Source organism: Mastomys coucha, unplaced genomic scaffold (genome assembly GCF_008632895.1).
Source record: "Mastomys coucha isolate ucsf_1 unplaced genomic scaffold, UCSF_Mcou_1 pScaffold5, whole genome shotgun sequence".
In the NCBI taxonomy this organism is placed as follows: domain Eukaryota; kingdom Metazoa; phylum Chordata; class Mammalia; order Rodentia; family Muridae; genus Mastomys; species Mastomys coucha.
The window spans coordinates 76,250,710-76,268,740 of NW_022196911.1; the positions used below are offsets into that span (position 1 = coordinate 76,250,710).

Below are 18,031 nucleotides of genomic sequence, written 5' to 3' on the forward strand. Positions count from 1 at the left end.
GTTACAGGCATAAGCCACTGCACCCCACTCTCTGTCCTGGATTCCTGGGTGGGGTACTGTAAGCCCAGGAGGCCGCCTTTGATTCATTTGGGATCTTTAAATTCAAGTCTAGGGCTACAGGCCTGGATTCCAGTTCTATTGGCTCTTAGGCTTGGGCAAGCCCCTGTGAGATGTCTCTTACAGCCACAAAGTAAGTATACGAGCAAATCTATTCTTCACCTACTTGGTGGTGAGGACAGGTGAAGTTATTTCACCACCACCACCACCACCACCACCACCACCACCACCACCACCACCACCACCACCACCACCATCATCATCCTGCCATCTGCATCCAGCTTCTACCCACTATTCACCTCAAGGCACTGAGCCCCAGAAATACAGAAAATAAGTGGATGGTTGGAGATGGGGTCTTTTCCATCCTTGTGGAGACTAATGCGCGGAGGTCATTTAGCAAGACATGAGCTCTGTGGAAAGTGGACACTATCCAGAGGGGGTTCACGTCTTTAGTCAAGTGCTAAGACCCTCCATGAGCAGTGGTACAGGAGAGCCACTTTACAGACTTGGCCAATGCTCTCTGCACATACATGTTCAGATAGCGCAGAAGGCTCACAAGCCACCTGGCTGCTTCTGTTCTGAACAGCCCCCAGCCTGATGAGGTATAGCCTGGGCACCTCAGCTTCTGTTTCTACCTGACAGGCGTGGGGCCGTTTAGCCACGTGCATAGATGTGCTGTCCCTGTTTAACCTACAGGTTGCTGACGAGTGAGGGGGTCTCAGAGGGCCTGCACACTGCCTGGAGGTCCAGGGGGGCTCCTGGTACAAATGAACAAGTCTAGCCAGGTCATTGGTTCTGGTCTTGCTGGGTCAGTGTGCCCTCCTCACAGGCTTTAGTCCTCCACACTTTAGACGGCTCCTCCCGGCACTCATAAAGGGGGTGGGGGCATTGTGCTCAACCTGCCGTGATCCCCCTAGGCCCGAAACACCCACTTGAGAAACTTATTCCAGAGGCAAAGTAGCCAGATGGCTAGTGGAATGGGGAAGTCCCAGGAGGCAGGCAGCACTTCAGAAAAAAGTGCTTGGTATTGTCACTGTGAGAAATGGGATGTCTGTCCCCAGGATCCTGGTGGGGTTTCTTCTTTTTTTCCTCCCTTGGCTCAGCCCTGAGTGAGCCAGTGCCCAGCCATCTTTGGGAGGTTGCCATAGGGTTTAGGACGAAGTGGGGATTGACGGAGCAGAGGAGCAGCTGTGGAAGTCACTGCTTGCCACCCACACACTGCACAAAGGCAGAAAGTATGGCTCTAGTGTCACAGTTCCCCAGCATACTAAACAATCCCGACATGGCTGGCCCAGCCACTCCATCCTTTGTACATCGGTTTTCATGGCAGAAGTATCTACCAAAGGCAGAGGCGGCCTTCTTGTTCACTGGTGGTTGAATGGATAGATGAGCAAAATGTGGCATATCTATTCACTGAGATATTGCTGTCCAATGGACTCATCGGTATAAGCAGGAAAATATCAATACAGGGTAATAAGCTTTGAAAGAAGCCAGCTACAACAGGCCACATACTGTAAATTGCAGGAAATATACCTACTAGACACATCAACAGGGACAGAGTAGAGGGGCGTCAGGGAGGGGAGGGGGTTGTAGGGCTGCTTAGCTTTCCTTCTGGAGTGGGCGAAGTGTTCTAGGGTAGACAGAGGTGGTGGCTGTACAACACTGTCCATGGCAGATGTGATGCTCAGTGCAGGGTGTTTCTATAGTAGGGTGTAGAGGACAAAAAGGAGAAAACAAGGAAGGGCTTTCCTTTTCTTTGTTTGTCTGTTTATTTTGAGATAGGGTTTCTCTGAGTCTCCCTGGCTGAGTGCTACACTGCCGCCAGCGTTAGGGGATGTTCTTATTTTAAGTTCAGCCACAACGACTGAAGTACAGTAAGTCTGAACATGTTGGCTCATAGAATGAGACTCTGTCTCAAAACCACCACCAAACCAGCAAGAGGCTTCGTGGGGCCTGGGGCTGGGGCAGTCCTAGCAGGCCCAGGAGACTGGGTTCGGTGGGGCTGGGAGCAGGGACCTGACTCTGTCCTGAGCCCCAGCACACACTGGGGTCTTTAAAGAGTGAGAGTTCTTCCCTCGTTTTAACAGAGAACAGAGATGGAGACAGGGTGTCTCCCTCTGATGGTGTGCCAAGCCAAGTGACAGCTGCTGAGGGAGGCTGGCTGTGGGGGGAGGGGCCTTTACTCCCCAGATTCTATTACGGATTTAGTGGCTCAGCAAATTGTGGTATTTGGGGACTTTCATCTCCTGTCATCTGTTCTCAGCCATCACTGCAGGCAAATGGCTCTTACCCAGTGACTTTCCTTCCTTTCTCACTTAGACTCCCCTCTTTTAGAGGACGTGGTCCCAGCACTAGCTGGGCACCCATAGGCACTGCACACAAGGGGACAACCACGGCTGTCCAGGAGCTGAATCAGCCTGAAACAATGTCCCTCCTCGGTCAGGCCCCTGGTCATCTGGGAAATGCAGTCTGTAGACTAAAGCCAACCTAAGAAAGTGACTCAGGAGGCTGCAGGCAGCCTGGGCTGGCCAGTGTAGGAGAGAGGCGCAGTACTGGGACTGTGGAGGGGACAGAAGCGCCCTGTGAAGCTAGTGAGTGCTCTCTGCACTCACAGGATACAGGCTGGAGAGAGATCCTCACAAAGAGATAAAAAGTATCTCTCATGCTGTGCACTGACCCCAGAGCCACACCCCACTGGATGTCCCTCGCTCTAGCTCACACCGCGGGCTGCATGCCTGTAGCTCTTTTCTGTGTGTTCTGCTTCAGGAAGCAGCTTCCCCTGCTGATGCTGAGCCTCAAAGGGTAGCTCTTTCAAAATCCTGCTGGGGAAACACTGCTTCTGTTTTGGTCAGGGTTGCATCACAGCTGCTTCTAAAGTGAGCTGAGGAGTCTGGCTCCTGTGTGGGCTGGAGACAGTGGTGCTGCACTTCCTGTCTGAGTAGCTGGTAAGGGCCGAGGCAAAACCATCCAGCAGTCATGAAGGCCTAGGGTCTCGGTCATGGGCAGTGGCTGCCTCCGCCCTAGCCTGAGCTGCTTTAGTATACAGACCCAGGCTGGGAGGCTCACTCCACCCGCTCTGTGCTCTTCTTTCTCCTTAATTGCTTCCCAGTCCCATCTCTTCCCTGCCTGACTGACTGTCCACACTAAGCACGCCCTGTCCAGAGCAGCAGCTCTCGACCTTTCTGATACTTCTACCCTTTAGCACAGTTCCTCATGTTGTGGTGATCCCTAACCAGAAACTTATTTTCATTGCTACTCCATTAACTGTAATTTTGCTACTGTTATGAACTGCAATGTAAATATTTTTGGAGACAGAGATTTGCCAAAGGGGTTGTGACCTACAGGTTGAGAACCTTTAGAGAGCGCATGCCAGAGAACCGCCAGAGAACCAGCCCTTGCATCCTGTGTTGGGCATGGACTACACAGAAGAGGCCTGGTCATGATGGCGACTGAATGTTCCCAAGGAGGTAGCATCTGGGCTGAGTCTCAGGGATGAACAAGACTCTTGCAAGAAGAGCCTTCCTGGCTTTATTTTCTCATTCTTCTTCTTTTTCTTTTTTTCTTTCTTTCTTTCTTTCTTTTTCTTTCTTTCTTTCTTTCTTTCTTTTTTTTTTTTTTTTTTTTTTTTTTTTTGAGACAGGGTTTCTCTGTATAGCTCTGGCTGTCCTGGAACTCACTCTGTAGACCAGGCTGGCCTCAAACTCAGAAATCTGCCTGCCTCTGCCTCTCAAGTGCTGGGATTAAAGGGGTGCGCCACCACTGCCTGGCTATTTTCTCATTCTTAATTCTTGTGGCACATTCATTAGATTTTGTATTTACCACAGAGTGGTAACACCCACCCATGTGGTTTTAATGACAGATAATAATGCAATCATTGTCTCCATTCAGGCATGAGGTTCTAGCACATTCTTAGCCACTTCTAAGAGATCCCTCAATACTCCACAGGCAGCCCAGTCTTCACATGAGGAGTGTGGAGCACACACTCTTGGCCTCAACCCTTGTCAAACCTGCCGAGAGTCCAGTCGTGACATTCCCCTCATACAGGCCGACAGCTGGGAGTCGGCTCAGCATCCTCTGCTGCCTACACAGACCAGAGCCAGTTCTCCAGACTGCTCTGTCTCAGCCTCTCCTAGTGACCACTGTGGCCTGACTGGTTTCTGCCTTCTCTGCCCCACACCCTGCTTGCTTCACACACATCTGCATGTGGCATCCTCTATGCTGTGAGCAGTCTGGAACAGGCACCCAGGGGCCTGCCCCTCTCTGCTGTCACTCCCTCTCCCTTCCCTTCATTCCTCCCAGCTCTCAAGCCGGGTCACAGGCCCCTGGGGTATCCATGCAGACTGGACTGTGGAGCTCTGTTGTGCTTCTCCCAGTATGGGACAGGCCCAGCAAGCCTACCTCCTGCATGCGGCTCAGTGCTTTGGGGCTCTACAGAGAGTATGGGACCACAGTGGGATGTTAAAGGAACAAAAAGACAGCTTCTGGGTGGCATGGCTAAGGGAGGGGACCTGCAGCAAGAGTGGAAGGCCAGGCTGGGGCCCCCGAAGTGCAGGCATCCAGGTCTAGAGGGACTGGGGCAGCAGAGCAAGTGAGCAGGGAAACAGACCACAGTTCACGGGAGTGGGGCTATTCTCAGCCACAGGGAACTATGGGCTATTCTCAGACATAACTGGTGGCTCAAGACAGCGCTGAAACACCGAGAAACTGGGAAGCAGCATCCACAAGGGTTTGATCCCCAGCACTGAAAAGAGACAATGTTGAGCTGAGATCCTGGATGCCAACAACATGGAAGTCAGTGAGGTATCCCAGGGAATGTTTTTGGGAAGATGGGAAGGAGGAGGGTGGACTTGTGGTTTCCCTTCACAGGAGTGCAGGTGAGAAGATGGAGTGAAGCAAGAGGCTATGTTTGAAGGAATGTGGGAGGGGTACATGGATGTGTGCAGGGAGGAAAGGGAAGGATGAGAAACTATTATAATATTGTAATTATAACCTCAAAAATAAAACAAGCATATGTAAATTAAAAATATATATGTATTTTACTTTAAAACTGGGCCAGGAAAGTGGTGCAGTAGGTAGAGGTGCTTGCTGCCAAGCCTGGACAACCTGAGTTCAGTTCCCAGAATCCACATGGTAGAAGGAGAGAACTGACTTCTTTAACATGCACATATATATGAAAACATACAAATAAATTCACTTTAAGAAAAACAACCACACAGAATATTCATAGATAATCTTGAATATACAAATGTGAAAAACTATATAAATGGATAAATTATTCAAGTAGATAAATGGTTTAAAGAGGTCTTTCAGGTGTACCTAAAAAAAAAATGCAACTACAAGCTCCTTAGAGAGACATATAAATCACAATGGTTGGGTTGGAGGAAATGCTCAGTGGTTAGAGCCCTGGCTGGTCTTTTACAAGACCCAGGTTTAGTTCCCAGCACCCACATGGCATCCTACAACGCTCTGTAATACCAGATCCAGAGGATTCAGTGATTTCTTCTGATCTCTGTAGGCACCAGAAACACACATGATGCACATACATATAATATTGGTAAAAAGAAATCTATAAGTTAAAAATGTAATCAAATCAAATAATGATGCTAGGGATTGTACCAAATTAACACATCTTGACCCTAAATAGGTGTTGAGAGATAAGCACTCTCCCACTAGGCTATACCCCAAGCCAAAAGTGGCGCCTTGACCGGAGACACACAGCTTGCTCTGTCTTTCCATCATGTGGGAAATGGTGAGAAGGCCACCCTTACCAGACCCCAACTGTGCTGCCTCTGAGCTGGACATCGTGGGAGACGTGAGAACACACACTTCTGTCATCCCTTACTCACCCCACTCCACTAAGATCAGCAGAGTACATGAGAGTATTATAAATATTGGTTCTTGACAGCCTCATGACAGGAAGCACGTTCCACTTTAGAAACAAGGCCTAGAGTCACAGAACAGAGGCAGGACTCAAACCTAGTGACTCAGGCAGTAGTCTTAACCTCTGAATATGATGTTACTGTCATCTATGCCTGAGCAGTGGGCACTGGGTGCTGCTGTCTATGCCTTATCAAAAGTGCATAGTGTCTGACACAGATTAGGGGCACACCAGTGTCTATGGAATGATTTTTTTAAATGGCATGATTAAGAGAGCAGCTGCAGTTAATCAAACAAATGAGATAGTAACCAGAAGATGAAGCCAGCACCTATGTAACTTTCAAGTGGGGTTATCGATCGGGAAGATGGTGGTGGGAGAGCCATCAGATCCAGGTGTGGGCCCAGAAGTGGCCTCTCCTGGCCACTTCTGGCAGCTTGCTCTAGACAAGGGGATGTTTATATGTTGTGTGATTAAGAGGCACAAGGAACACTTTCTATTCAAGGGGTGCCTTTTGAGCTTTGGAGGGCCCTTCTGTAAAGTCTATCTGCTTGCCCTGTAAACCTTAATGCCCAGAAATGTCTGGTTTTAAAGGAGAGTCTAAGGGAGGTAAAAATATCTGGGAGGATGGGGAACGTGTGAGTGGGTAGATCTCCCCCAGAAGCAAGGCTGAGTAAGGGTCTCACAGATGCCAACAAGTACCGCACCGCTGGTCATTGCATGCAGCAGGACTCATGGAATTTGGAAAATGACATGATATATATGTTGTTCTTATGTCCCCAAGGGTTGATGGAGATGAGTGGACCCTGGGTCTCTCTAAACTTTTTAGTGTAGACTACAAAGTGTCATGAATACTTCCAATGGTCACTGTTGCCTAAGGTGCTTGGCAGCATGTTAGGGGTCTTGGGGTGGGGATTGGAAGCCATCCATTTATTAAGGGTTTATCCTGTAGTAGACACTGCATTAAACAGTGTACATGCGTCATCTCATTTAATCCCTCCCAAAGCTGTCACGAGGGCCCACCATTACCTTCCCTTTAAAGCGGAGGAAGTTGCAGGAGCTCATATCAAGTAACTTCTCAAAGCTGAGAAATGGCCTGCCCAGAGTCTCTGCTCTCCAGACACACTTCCAACTGCCCTTCTGTTCGTCTGCACTTGAGAGCTGCCTTAGCCTCGTGCAGAGCATGGCCCGGGGGAGTAACAGGGAAAAGCGTCTGTGGCTGAGGTTGGACCCTGGCCTGCAGCCATGACCCTGCAGTGGCCTGCTTCTCTTCCTTTCTCTGCTGGGTGGTGCTCCTTCCAAACCTCAGCTTCCACCTGGCCAGAGGACAAATGCTTCCAGGCTAGTGCCGGGCAGTCAGGAGGGGTACTGTCCTGGTGTGTGGAGAGCTTGTGTGCAGTTTCTGATTTCCTAGGGTACCTTTCCTCCCTTTTCTGGGCTGGGACTAAACCCAGGCCCTTGCGTGCTAGGCAAGCCCTCTCCAGTGAGCTCCACATCCAGCCTCTCAGGACACACTTTGTCTTCCCAGGTGGAGTGCCTGGGAAGACCACTGCTCTGTAGCTAGTCCTGGGCGCTCTTTCTGTCAAGTAAAAGGAAAAGGTTCCCGCTCTGTGTGTACCCCAGCAGCCCTGCTCCGCCCCAGCAAGGTGTCCTAGAGGTTGCATTCACCCTGGGGTAGCCATTGGGGGAGTGGCTCTGATTTGTCCCTGTCCCAATCAGAGCCATAGGTGTGGGAATGTCCTATTCTAACTTTGTGGTATATTACTCTCTCAAGCATCGTTACTGTCTCTCCCCAAATGGCCAAACAGATGCTGTGTATTAGGGATAAGGCAACCTTTCAAAGCCAAGCCACCACAGCTCTCTCTCGGATGCAGACACCGCCACCATCCAGAAGCAACAAACCAAGAAACCAAGCCTTTGCTACAAGAGAAAGGGAACAGCAGCCTCGCGGGCCACAGTGCAGTGTGCAGGTCTGCATGGCTCCATGGCTGCCTGGTCACAGCTCATTCTTTCTAAAGACGCTCGCTCGGGTCCATGGGCAGCAGCTTCTCCTTCCTTAACTTTACATCTCTCTTATGTTTTTGTTGTAATGTCCTGAGGGATTTATTTTGTATCTGTTTCAGAGATTTTTTTTTTTTTTTAACATCTTTGCAATTTCCTGCTTACGTTTCTGTTTCTCCTTTCTCCACACTTCTGCTCATGGCACCTCCACAGTTAGCACCATCTGGGCACTGTGGTGTCTATTTTCTGTTCACATCCTTAATCCTAAACAACACTGGATGGAACCCGACCAGCATCCACGATCTCCTCTAGACTGACATCTCAGTAGCCTGTCAGGAACAGGGCTACATGTGAGCTTATTCAAGCTGCTTAAAACCATGAGTTATGTCCACCATTGGTCAGAGTCTAAGACTTCACAGGAAGCGTGTTGCATCCCAGTCCCTGCCACCTGAGAATATTTAAAACAGTCCACATACAAACACACCCAGACAGAGATGATAAAAAACACTTGCCAAGAGAACAAACAGATAGGACTTTTGACTGGGCCCATGTTAAAGGATGGCACTTTTGAACAAGGTTGGGAACTAAGAACAAAATAAGTTCGCTAGGAACACAGGGGTTCCTGGCAGTCTTGTTTAGTTTCTCCTTTGTGAGACAGGTTCTCACTTTGTGGCCCAGGCTGACTTCAACCTCCCGAGGCTTTGTAGGCATATACATCTTCCCAGTAATGTAGGCTTTGGTGAGGGGGAGAAATCAGGGCTTGTTCTGGACCAGACTCCCCATGGACACGGATCAAGATGCAGCTACGGAAGTGGGTGTCACACACACTGAGCCTGGTGTGCCAGGGCTGATGGTGACTCACTCACTAGTCACTAATAACATCCCTCAAGTTCCACCCCCCCCATCTTGGCTGGACCTCCCCTGCCCTCAGGAGGGGGATGAGGATTTAGAGGGTGAGTCCAGCCTCATGCATGTTCAGGAGGTTGTGGTGGAGATGGATCCAGCCAGGTTGGCAGGCAGCTGAGAGGTGAGATATTCAGGCGGAATCTGTGGGCAGTGAGAATCCTCGAGTGAGGATCATGAGCAGAGAAGACAGGGAATGCTTGTTCCCTTCCGGTGCTCACCATGTCTGAGGTCTTGGCTGTCTTATGTCCTTGCCTGGCTCCCATCCCCTTTCAAAGAAAGCTCTATGGGAGAAGAGGACCCTGTGCCAAAAGGGTGCCTGACATACAGTTAGTTCTCAACAGAATCACCAATCCAGGGGATTGGCAGAGACAAGACAAATAATGCAGAAAACAGGTGAATGGGGTACTTGCAGGGAGACAGGCAAGTTAGGAAACAAGTTGGGAGACAGGGCCAAGGTCACTGGAAGGGCAAGACATCAACAGAGAGATACCCAAAAGGGAAGGTGTGGCAGCTGAAGGGATCTAAAGTTAGTCACGGCTCCAGATCTTCAGTTTGGGGGTGGTGAGGGAGCTAGAGTTGGTTGGCAGAGTGCTGAGGACAGCTCTGGAAAATCCACAGGGTTTTATGCATCATGAGGAGCCAGGCGAACACAGAACCCACACCTTTCTCCCTTACGGGAAGAGGTGTGACTCAGGAAGCTGCACCTCATGGAAGGACTGCCTCCCTGTGTTTTAAGTAATTCCTTAGAAAGACAGTGTATGATATTATAGTAGCCTGTGCTATGAAAGGCAGGGCTGGGTGTGGTGTTGGCACACCTGTAATCCTACCTACCGCTCAGGATGTGGATGCAGGAGGATCAGGACTTTAAAGTCATCATTAGATATAGAGTAAGTTTAAAGCTAGCCAAGGATACATGAGACCATGTCCCAAGAAAACAGCCTGGTCTACAGAGTGAGTTCCAAGACAGCCAGGGCTACACAAAGACCCTGTCTCAAAAAAAAAAAAAAGAAAGAAAAAAAGAAAAAAGAAAAAAGAAAAGAAAGAAAGAAAAGAAAAAGAAAGAAGGAAAGGAAGGAAGGAAGGAAGGAAGGAAGGAAGGAAGGAAGGAAGGAAGGAAGTGCCAGCAGGGCCTGTGCACCTGGTGGTGGTCACTCTTGTCCTTTTCAAACTTTTAAAATTTCAAACTTGGGAGCCGGGCAGTGGTGGTGCACACCTTTAATCCCAGCACTTGGGAGGCAGAGGCAGGCGGATTTCTGAGTTCGAGGCCAGCCTGGTCTACAGAGTGAGTTCCAGGACAGCCAAGGCTACACAGAGAAACCTTGTCTCGAAAACACACAAAAAAACCAAACAAACAAAAAAGAAAGTTTCAAACTTGGTTTAGATGTGTGTGCGCGTGTGTATGTGTCTGTGCACTGGCGCATGCACACATATGCATGTGCATGCATATCTGGCAGGTACCTGTGATTGCCAAAGGCTTGTGTTATAAGCAGTTGCTATGTCCCTGAGGAATGTGCTTGTAAGTGAGCACAGGTCCTCTGCAAGGTCGTGGTCTTAGTTACTGAGCTTCTTCTCCAGCCTGTGGTTTTCACTACTGTTCACCCCAGTTCTTCTTTGTTGTTATTTTGGTTTTTGTTGTTGAGACCGGGTCTCACTATGTAGCACTGGCTGGAACCTGTTATTAGACCAGGCGGGTGCAGGACTCACAGAGGTCTGCCTGCCTTTGTCTCCTGAGTGCTAGGACTAAAGGTGTGTCATACCACCATCCGCTAAGCATTTACCTGAGTGTGTCTGAGCATTACAAACACTGCTTCTGGAAGTGACAGGAAGAGGAAGCAAAGGTGGTCTAATGCCTGCTTTGCAAGGTTATCCAAAATGGAGGCTGTCCAGTAACAATCAGCAAGTTGTGATTTATTGAAAGACAGTTCGAGTCGCTATTTAAGGGCTGCCACTGTCTTATTTACAGCCTGGAAAATGTCTGGGATACTAACTTCTAGAACTTTAGTTGAAATATACCAAAGTCGGGGCTGGTGAGATGGCTCAGCTGGTAAGAGCACCAACTGCTCTTCTGAAGGTCGTGAGTTCAAATCCCAGCAACCACATGGTGGCTCACAACCACCCATAATGAAATCTGACGCCCTTTTCTGGTGGTCTGAAGACAGCTACAGTGTACTCATTCATAATAATAAATCTTAGAAAAACAAAGTTAAAACATTTAAAAAATATATATATACCAAAGTCAGATGGTCCAGCCGGAGGAGACGGGACAGGGCCTTCCTGGTTCTAGGTATTTCTGAGTTGAAAGAGAACACTTAGGGGTCTGACCTTCCAGCTTACCCACTTTGGGGAGTCCATTAAAGCTATAGACACATCTGTCTCACAAAGGGCTTGGTGAAGATTAAAGGGCAAAGAAACTGCCTGCAGGGCTAACGCAGTGCAGCATGGACAAGTGTCCCTACAGTGCAGGCACGGTGCTTTAAGAGGGATGCAATCAGGGATGGAGTGGGGAAAATGTTCCCAGGCTGGAGTGCTTGCCCAGCAGGCACAAAGCATGCACAAGGCCTAGTCTGGTTCCATACTCAGCGGAAGGCTGAGGCTGCTGCCCCTGAGGTGCAATCCTATCTTGGGCCTCTTCCTGACCACCTCTGGCCTGAGAAACAACTTGCCATGTGCTGCTTTGGTGGGAAAGTTTGTGGGTTCCTGAAGATGCTTGTAACTTGTTCTTTGGTGTTTTAAAATCCCATATAAGCGGGCTGGTGAGATGACTCAGTGGTTAAGAGCACTGACTGCTCTTCTGAAGGTCCTGAGTTCAAATCCCAGCAACCACATGGTGGCTCACAACCGTCTGTAATGAGATCTGATGCCCTCTTCTGGTGTGTCTGAAGACAGCTATAGTGTACTTACATATAATAATAAATAAAACTTAAAAAAAGAAAAAAATCCCATATAAACTGACAAAGAATGGTGCATGCCTTTAATCCCAGCGCTTGGGAGGCAGAGGCAGGGGGGTTTCTGGGTTTGAGGCCAGCCTGATCTACAGAGTGAATTCCAGGACAGCCAGGGCTACACAGAGAAACCCTGTTTTTTTTTTTTTCATTAGATATTTTCTTTATTTATGTGTCATATGACATCTCCTTTCCCGGTTTCCCCTCTGAAAAAAAGAAAAAAAGAAAAAAGAAAAAAGAAATAAAATAAAATAAAAACCCTGTTCCCTCTCCCCTCCCCCTGCTCACCAACCCATCCTCTCCCTGGGCTTCCTGGCCCTGGCATCCCCCTACACTGGGGCATAGAGCTTTCACGGGACAGGGGCTTCTCTTCCCACTGATGACCGACTAGGCCATCCTCTGCTACATATGCAGCTGGGGCCATGAGTCCCACCATGTGTACTCTGTAGTTGATGGTTTAGTCCCTGGGAGCTCTGAGAGTACTGGTTAGTTCATATTGTTGTTCGTCCTAAGGGGCTGCAAAACCCTTCAGCTCCTAGGGTCCTTTCTCTAGCTCCTTCAATGAGTGAAACTTTATTTTGAAAAAAAAAAAAACAAAACACCCCTCCCCCCAAAAAAAACCAAACAACAAAAAAAAGAATGGTACTTCCTTCTCAGCATTAGTAATCTGGTACTTTTTATAAAATTTCCACTTCATTGTCACTACACTCTGATGCCCACCTAGGCAAGCCTAACCCCTGGGTACCTCATTGGAGAACAAGTAACTGGGGATTTCTGTACTAAGGGGGAGTTCAAGGAGGTTAAAACAGAACAACTCATAAAGCAACCCCAGGACACTGAGAAGAAATGGAACAACTGCCCACTCTCTCCCACGTGTTTGACAATGGAGAAGGGTTTGCACTCGGTCATGTCAGCTAAACATGTGCCTGGTTTTCTTGTGGTCAGGGAGCCTCTACCTTGGGAGCGCTATTCGTGGAAAATACCCCCTCCTCTGTCATGCTGCTATGAACAGAGGCTAGGCAGGCCTCCTGTCAGTGTGTTCTGCATGCTGCCTAGCAGCTCTGCCTCCTCTGCTCTGCATGTGCTATTTTAAGCAAGTACATAATGCATCAGTCTTCAGATTCTGACTTAATGCCTCTGCTACAGAATGAGGACACAGTGATCACATCAGGCAGAGACGAGCAGTATTCCAATGGAGGACACATTCCATGCAGCTTCACTTCCTTTTCCCTGGGATGGGGCATCTATTTCTGGCACAATAATAGGGGGGTGGGGTGGGGCAGGGACCGAGGTCCAGTCCTTCTTACTCAGGAATCCCACATCACAGAAGCCACACTGGCCATGCTGCTGAAGCCGAGGGTGGACACATCACAGGCCCTTGGGGCTCGAGTCTATCTGACCGCTCTCTCTTGTATGTGGGTGTGTTCTCTTTGTCTTTTTTTAGGTTCCCAGAAATGGCTGTTTAGATATGAGCTGGAGCTTGCTGCTGGAATGTGGATTTCGTCAAGCCACATGTGTGCTTTTCCTGTGTGCCATGAAGAATTCTCATTTTCTCAATGATCACTAACTTGATTTAAGGACCAAAGAGAAGCTTAGCTTTCACTTGCCCTGGCCCCCTCCCCACAAGAGATTTTAATGTAGAGTGTCCTCATGTGGTTTCTTATGCAACTTGGTGTGACCTTTAGTGCAGATACACTTCTAGTAGAAGGCCAATTGCAGCCACTGCCTAGGTGGGCAGCTCCCTCCCTGCTGTGTGTGGTTAAGGCTTTCGTCTAAGGCAGATCTTATTTACTGTTTGCAGGGTCATCAGGAGATCTCTGAACAGTCTGACAGTGCGTTGGTTACATCTCTTGGCTTGGAAGTGGGTTAGTTACATTTCTCTAAGATCGATTCTCTGGCTGGCTGGCATTCGTGATTGGGGCTGTTTTCACCAATCTCTGCGTTCCTACTCATTTATCTCATATCTCAGTTAAAAACAATACAACCAATGAAAGCAAGTGGGTGTGCAAGTGATTCTATTGGAAAGTGAATAATTCAATAACGATGTCACACCAGTGCTTTCTAGAGAGCTAACATATAGCCTCAAGTGACTCAGCCATTTTTAAGGGGACTTGGAATTACTGGCCCAACTTCATTAGCATGAAAACAATCAAAAGACACTCTTCCTCTGGGGCTAGATGTTAGACACCCCAAGTAATATTTAGGTCACTGCTGTCCGAGCAAGTCTGGAAAATGGTGCATGTCCTGATTAGACAGTTGCATGTCTGTGTTAAATGGCTGTCACAGGAGAGGACCTTGAGGCTTTGAAGGAGAGAGGCTCTGTGAGCAGTCCTGGGATGATGTGAGGTGCCCCAGATTATCTTTGCTCACTTTATCCTATCTAAGTACACTAGCCTCAACCCTACAATTGAAATTAAGGCTCTGAGTCGGCTACTACACTCTCATTTCTGGGAGAGACTGCACAGCAGCACTCTCTACCTTGGCTACACTTGACTACACCTTAGATGCTGAAAAGCAGCTGAGAACAGTGGCCCTGAAAGTGCTTGGGCCCTTCCCCCAAAGTCTGCTTCACTCTGGGTGATGGGTGGAACCGGTAGGTCACCCCCCCCCACGTGATCACTGCTCTGGGAATGATGGGAAAGGAGCTAGTCTGGCTTTGCCTCTGATACATGCCCTAGTTACCAGCCTGGGAAACAGCTTAGCAAATGGCAAGGCACCTGTGCCCATCTCCTGTTGTCTGCTGGGGACACAGTCCGAGATCCTCAGAGGTTGCCTGAAATCATGGAGAGGCATTTTCCTACACATACATACTTATAACCAAATTTGATTTATAAATATGTCACAGTAAGAGATTGACAATGGGGGCTGGAGAGATGGCTCAGTAGTTAAGAGCATTGGCTACTTCTTCCAGAGGACTGGAGTTCAATTCCCAGTACTCATATAGCAGCTCACAACTGTCTGTAGCTCCTCCAATATCTGACACCCTCACATAGACATACAAGCAGGCAAAACACCAATGCTCATAAAATAAAAATAAATTATTAAAAACAGATTAACGTACTTGCCAACAAAATATTGCAATAAAAATTGTTTAGAACTTATAGAAGTGGGGGAAGATGGCTCAGAACATAATAATCCTGTCGTAACTCCTCCAATATTTGACAATATGAGGTCCAAGGTTTAAATCTCCAGATCCCACATAAAAATCTGTGCAGTCATGTGTGTCTATAACCTTAGTGCTGGGATAAGGGGCAGACACAGGATCGATGGGCTTGTGGCCAGCCAGACTAGCTCCAAGTTCATAAGAGACTGCAGAGCATACACCAGACAGTGATAGGGCAGGATGCTCACATCCAACACTCTCCTCTGCATCCTCACATGCATCCATTTACACATGTACATGTGTGTACATGCACCCTGCCTCCCACATACACAAAGAAAAAGAAAGAGAAGCATTGCTGGAGAACCTTAAAAAGTCAAAACCAAGCCGGGCGGTGGTGGCGCACGCCTTTAATCCCTGTGCTTGGGAGGCAGAGGCAGGCACATTTCTGAGTTTGAGGCCAGCCTGGTCTACAGAGTGAGTTCCAGGACAGCCAGGGCTATACAGAGAAACCCTGTCTCGAAAAACCAAAAAAAAAAAAAAACCCAAAACCAAAATAAAACAAAACACAACAAACAAACAAACAAACAAAAAAGTCAAAACCAAAAGCCCTGGGCTGGAGGGATGGCTCAGGGGTAAGATGCTGCTGAGACGAAGATCTGAGTGTGATCCTGGGACTCACAGGGTGGAAGAAGAGAATCAACTCCACAAGTTGTCCTCTGCTCCTTACCTGTACACTGTGGACCATATTCCTGCATCAAACACATACATAAGTGTAATTTTAAAAAAATGTAAAACAGGGCTGGTGAGATGGCTCAGCGGGTAAGAGCACCGACTGCTCTTCTGAACGTCATGAGTTCAAATCCCAGCAACCACATGGTGGCTCACAACTACTTCTGGTGTGTCTGAAGACAGCTACAGTGTACTTATTTATAATAATAAATAAATTTTAAAAAAAGAGAGAAAGAAATGTAAAACAACAACAATAATATATATTGTTAATTTCTGGACCATTTTATTTAATTAGAAATTTTTTTGAGGTAGGTCTCCTGCAATCTAGACTGGCCTCCAATGTCTACCCTTCCTCCTCTGTCTCAAAGAATGTGATGGAGCTTGGAACGAGGGCCTAGTCTAGCCTTGTACACTCTTCCTTGAAGAAATCATATTAAAAATGTTTTAGTGCAGGAGGATCTCTGAGTTCAAAGCCAACATAGTCTACAGAGCAAGTTCCAAGACAGTCAAGGCTACACAAAGAAACCTTGTCTTAAAAAACAAACCAAAAACCAAAAAAACCCCCAAACAATCCAAAATCCAACCAACCAACCAACACACAGCCCCCCCCATTTTTGAGAGGAAGAAGAAGAAAATCTCCCCCTGTCCAGGACGATATTTAGATGATAGCTTAAGGAGATGGGGCTAATGGGAGAGGAAGCAGACTGGATTTGCATATTTACACAAGATGTCTTAAGTATCCCTCTCTGCACACAGGCCACAGCCTGTAGAGATCTTCATAAGTTCTGAATGCGTAGCCTGTTTCAGGGTGACTCTGTGTGCTGCTTAAAAATCACATTTATCCAAATTTCTTGGAATATATGAGCCATTAGGGTATAATAAATAAAATTATGCTGAGAAAAAAACAAGGAGAGGAGTGGAGGAGGAGGAGGAGGAAGAGGGGGAGGAAGAAGAAGAAGGGGAGGAAGAAGAAGAGGAGGAAGAAGAGTAGGCAGAAGCAGCTAAGTGTGGTGGCACATTTGTAATTCCAGCATTTGGAAGATAGGGACAGGAGAATCAGGAGTTCAAGTTCATCATCCTTACAGAGCTAGTTCTAGGCCAACCTAGAACAGAAGATGGCTATTTCACTCACCCCACCCCACCACCCCCACCCCTACAAAAAAACAAAACAAAGCAAAAAAAGCAAAAATATTAAATACACAAGTATAATGTTCACAAGCACCAATATGTGTGTGTGTGTGTATGTGTGTGTGTGAGGTGACTGTGAAGCTAGAACCCCGGCCTTCAGCCTTTATGTTTATTTCTGACGAATAAACGGTGAAAGGAGATGGTGGGCTGTTACAAAAGATACTAGACATTGACATGGATTCAGGGCCATGGCAGGAACAGCTCAGGGGTTCTGGCTGCTAGTCAGCTTCCCCTTGAGCAATCAGGTGTAACTTTCCAAGCATGCAAGAGGTCCTCCTTCCTTTAATACTGTAAAAATACAGTATTAAAAGAAATGCCTTGAACTGGATATGGTGTCCTGTGCCCTTAATCCCAGCACTGGGAGGCAGAGGTAGGTGGATCTCTGAGTTTGAGGCTACCCCAGTCTATGAGAGTTCTGGATCAGCCAGGACTACACAGAGAAACCCTGCCTCAAACAAAACAAAACAAAACAAAACAAAACAAAAAACCAAAATCACAAAACAAAAACCTAGGGCCAGTGAGGCAGTTCACATGGCAAAGGTGCTTGCCACCATAAAGGCTTGAATGCCATCCCTAGAACCTAAACAGTGGGAGGACAGAACTGACCCCACAGATGGTCTCTGACTTCTACACTCACACGTGGAGTGTATACATGTACATGCATGACCACACACATAAACAAACACACGTGATAACACATCAACAGCAACAGCATCACCCAAATGCCTGGGGCTGGGAATGCGGGCTAGTTGATAGCTTGCCTACACATGGGAACCTAGTTCTGATGCCCAGCCCTGCCTCAACCAGGCCTAGGAGGCACAGCTGTAACCCCAGCATTTAGGAGGTTCAGCAGGAAGATCAGGAGTTCCAAGTCACCTTTAGTTAGAGAGTGAACTGGAGGCCAGGCAGAGAGAGACTGTATCACAGAGCAAAACAACAAAGACCAAACAACAAAACAAGCATCTACTTGTGTGTTGGATAACTTTATAATTAGGTCATGGTGTGTCTGTGGAGATACAAACCCTCCTTTTTTAGATGTTGCTGACCTGGGATTCTCATGCTTAGGAGACTCTCCTGCCTCAGCCCCTTGGGTAAATCAGAATAGCAAATAAAAACAATGTATTGCAATGAAGTGTCGCCCAGGTCAAAGTGAAGAAGAGCTGGAGGCTGGGCCATCTCTGTGCCCTACCTTCTAAGCTGATGGCGAAGCTAGCACACTCTCTTGAAATA

The 18,031-nt window shown here is 47.7% G+C and overlaps 1 protein-coding gene across 2 annotated transcripts in view; it reads right to left on the bottom strand.

Moving 5' to 3' along the window:
* The window catches only part of Myo1d (myosin ID), a 307,808-nt gene that overhangs the window by 4,966 nt on the left and 284,811 nt on the right, over nt 1-18,031 (bottom strand). The gene's annotated exons all lie outside the window — the stretch shown is intronic.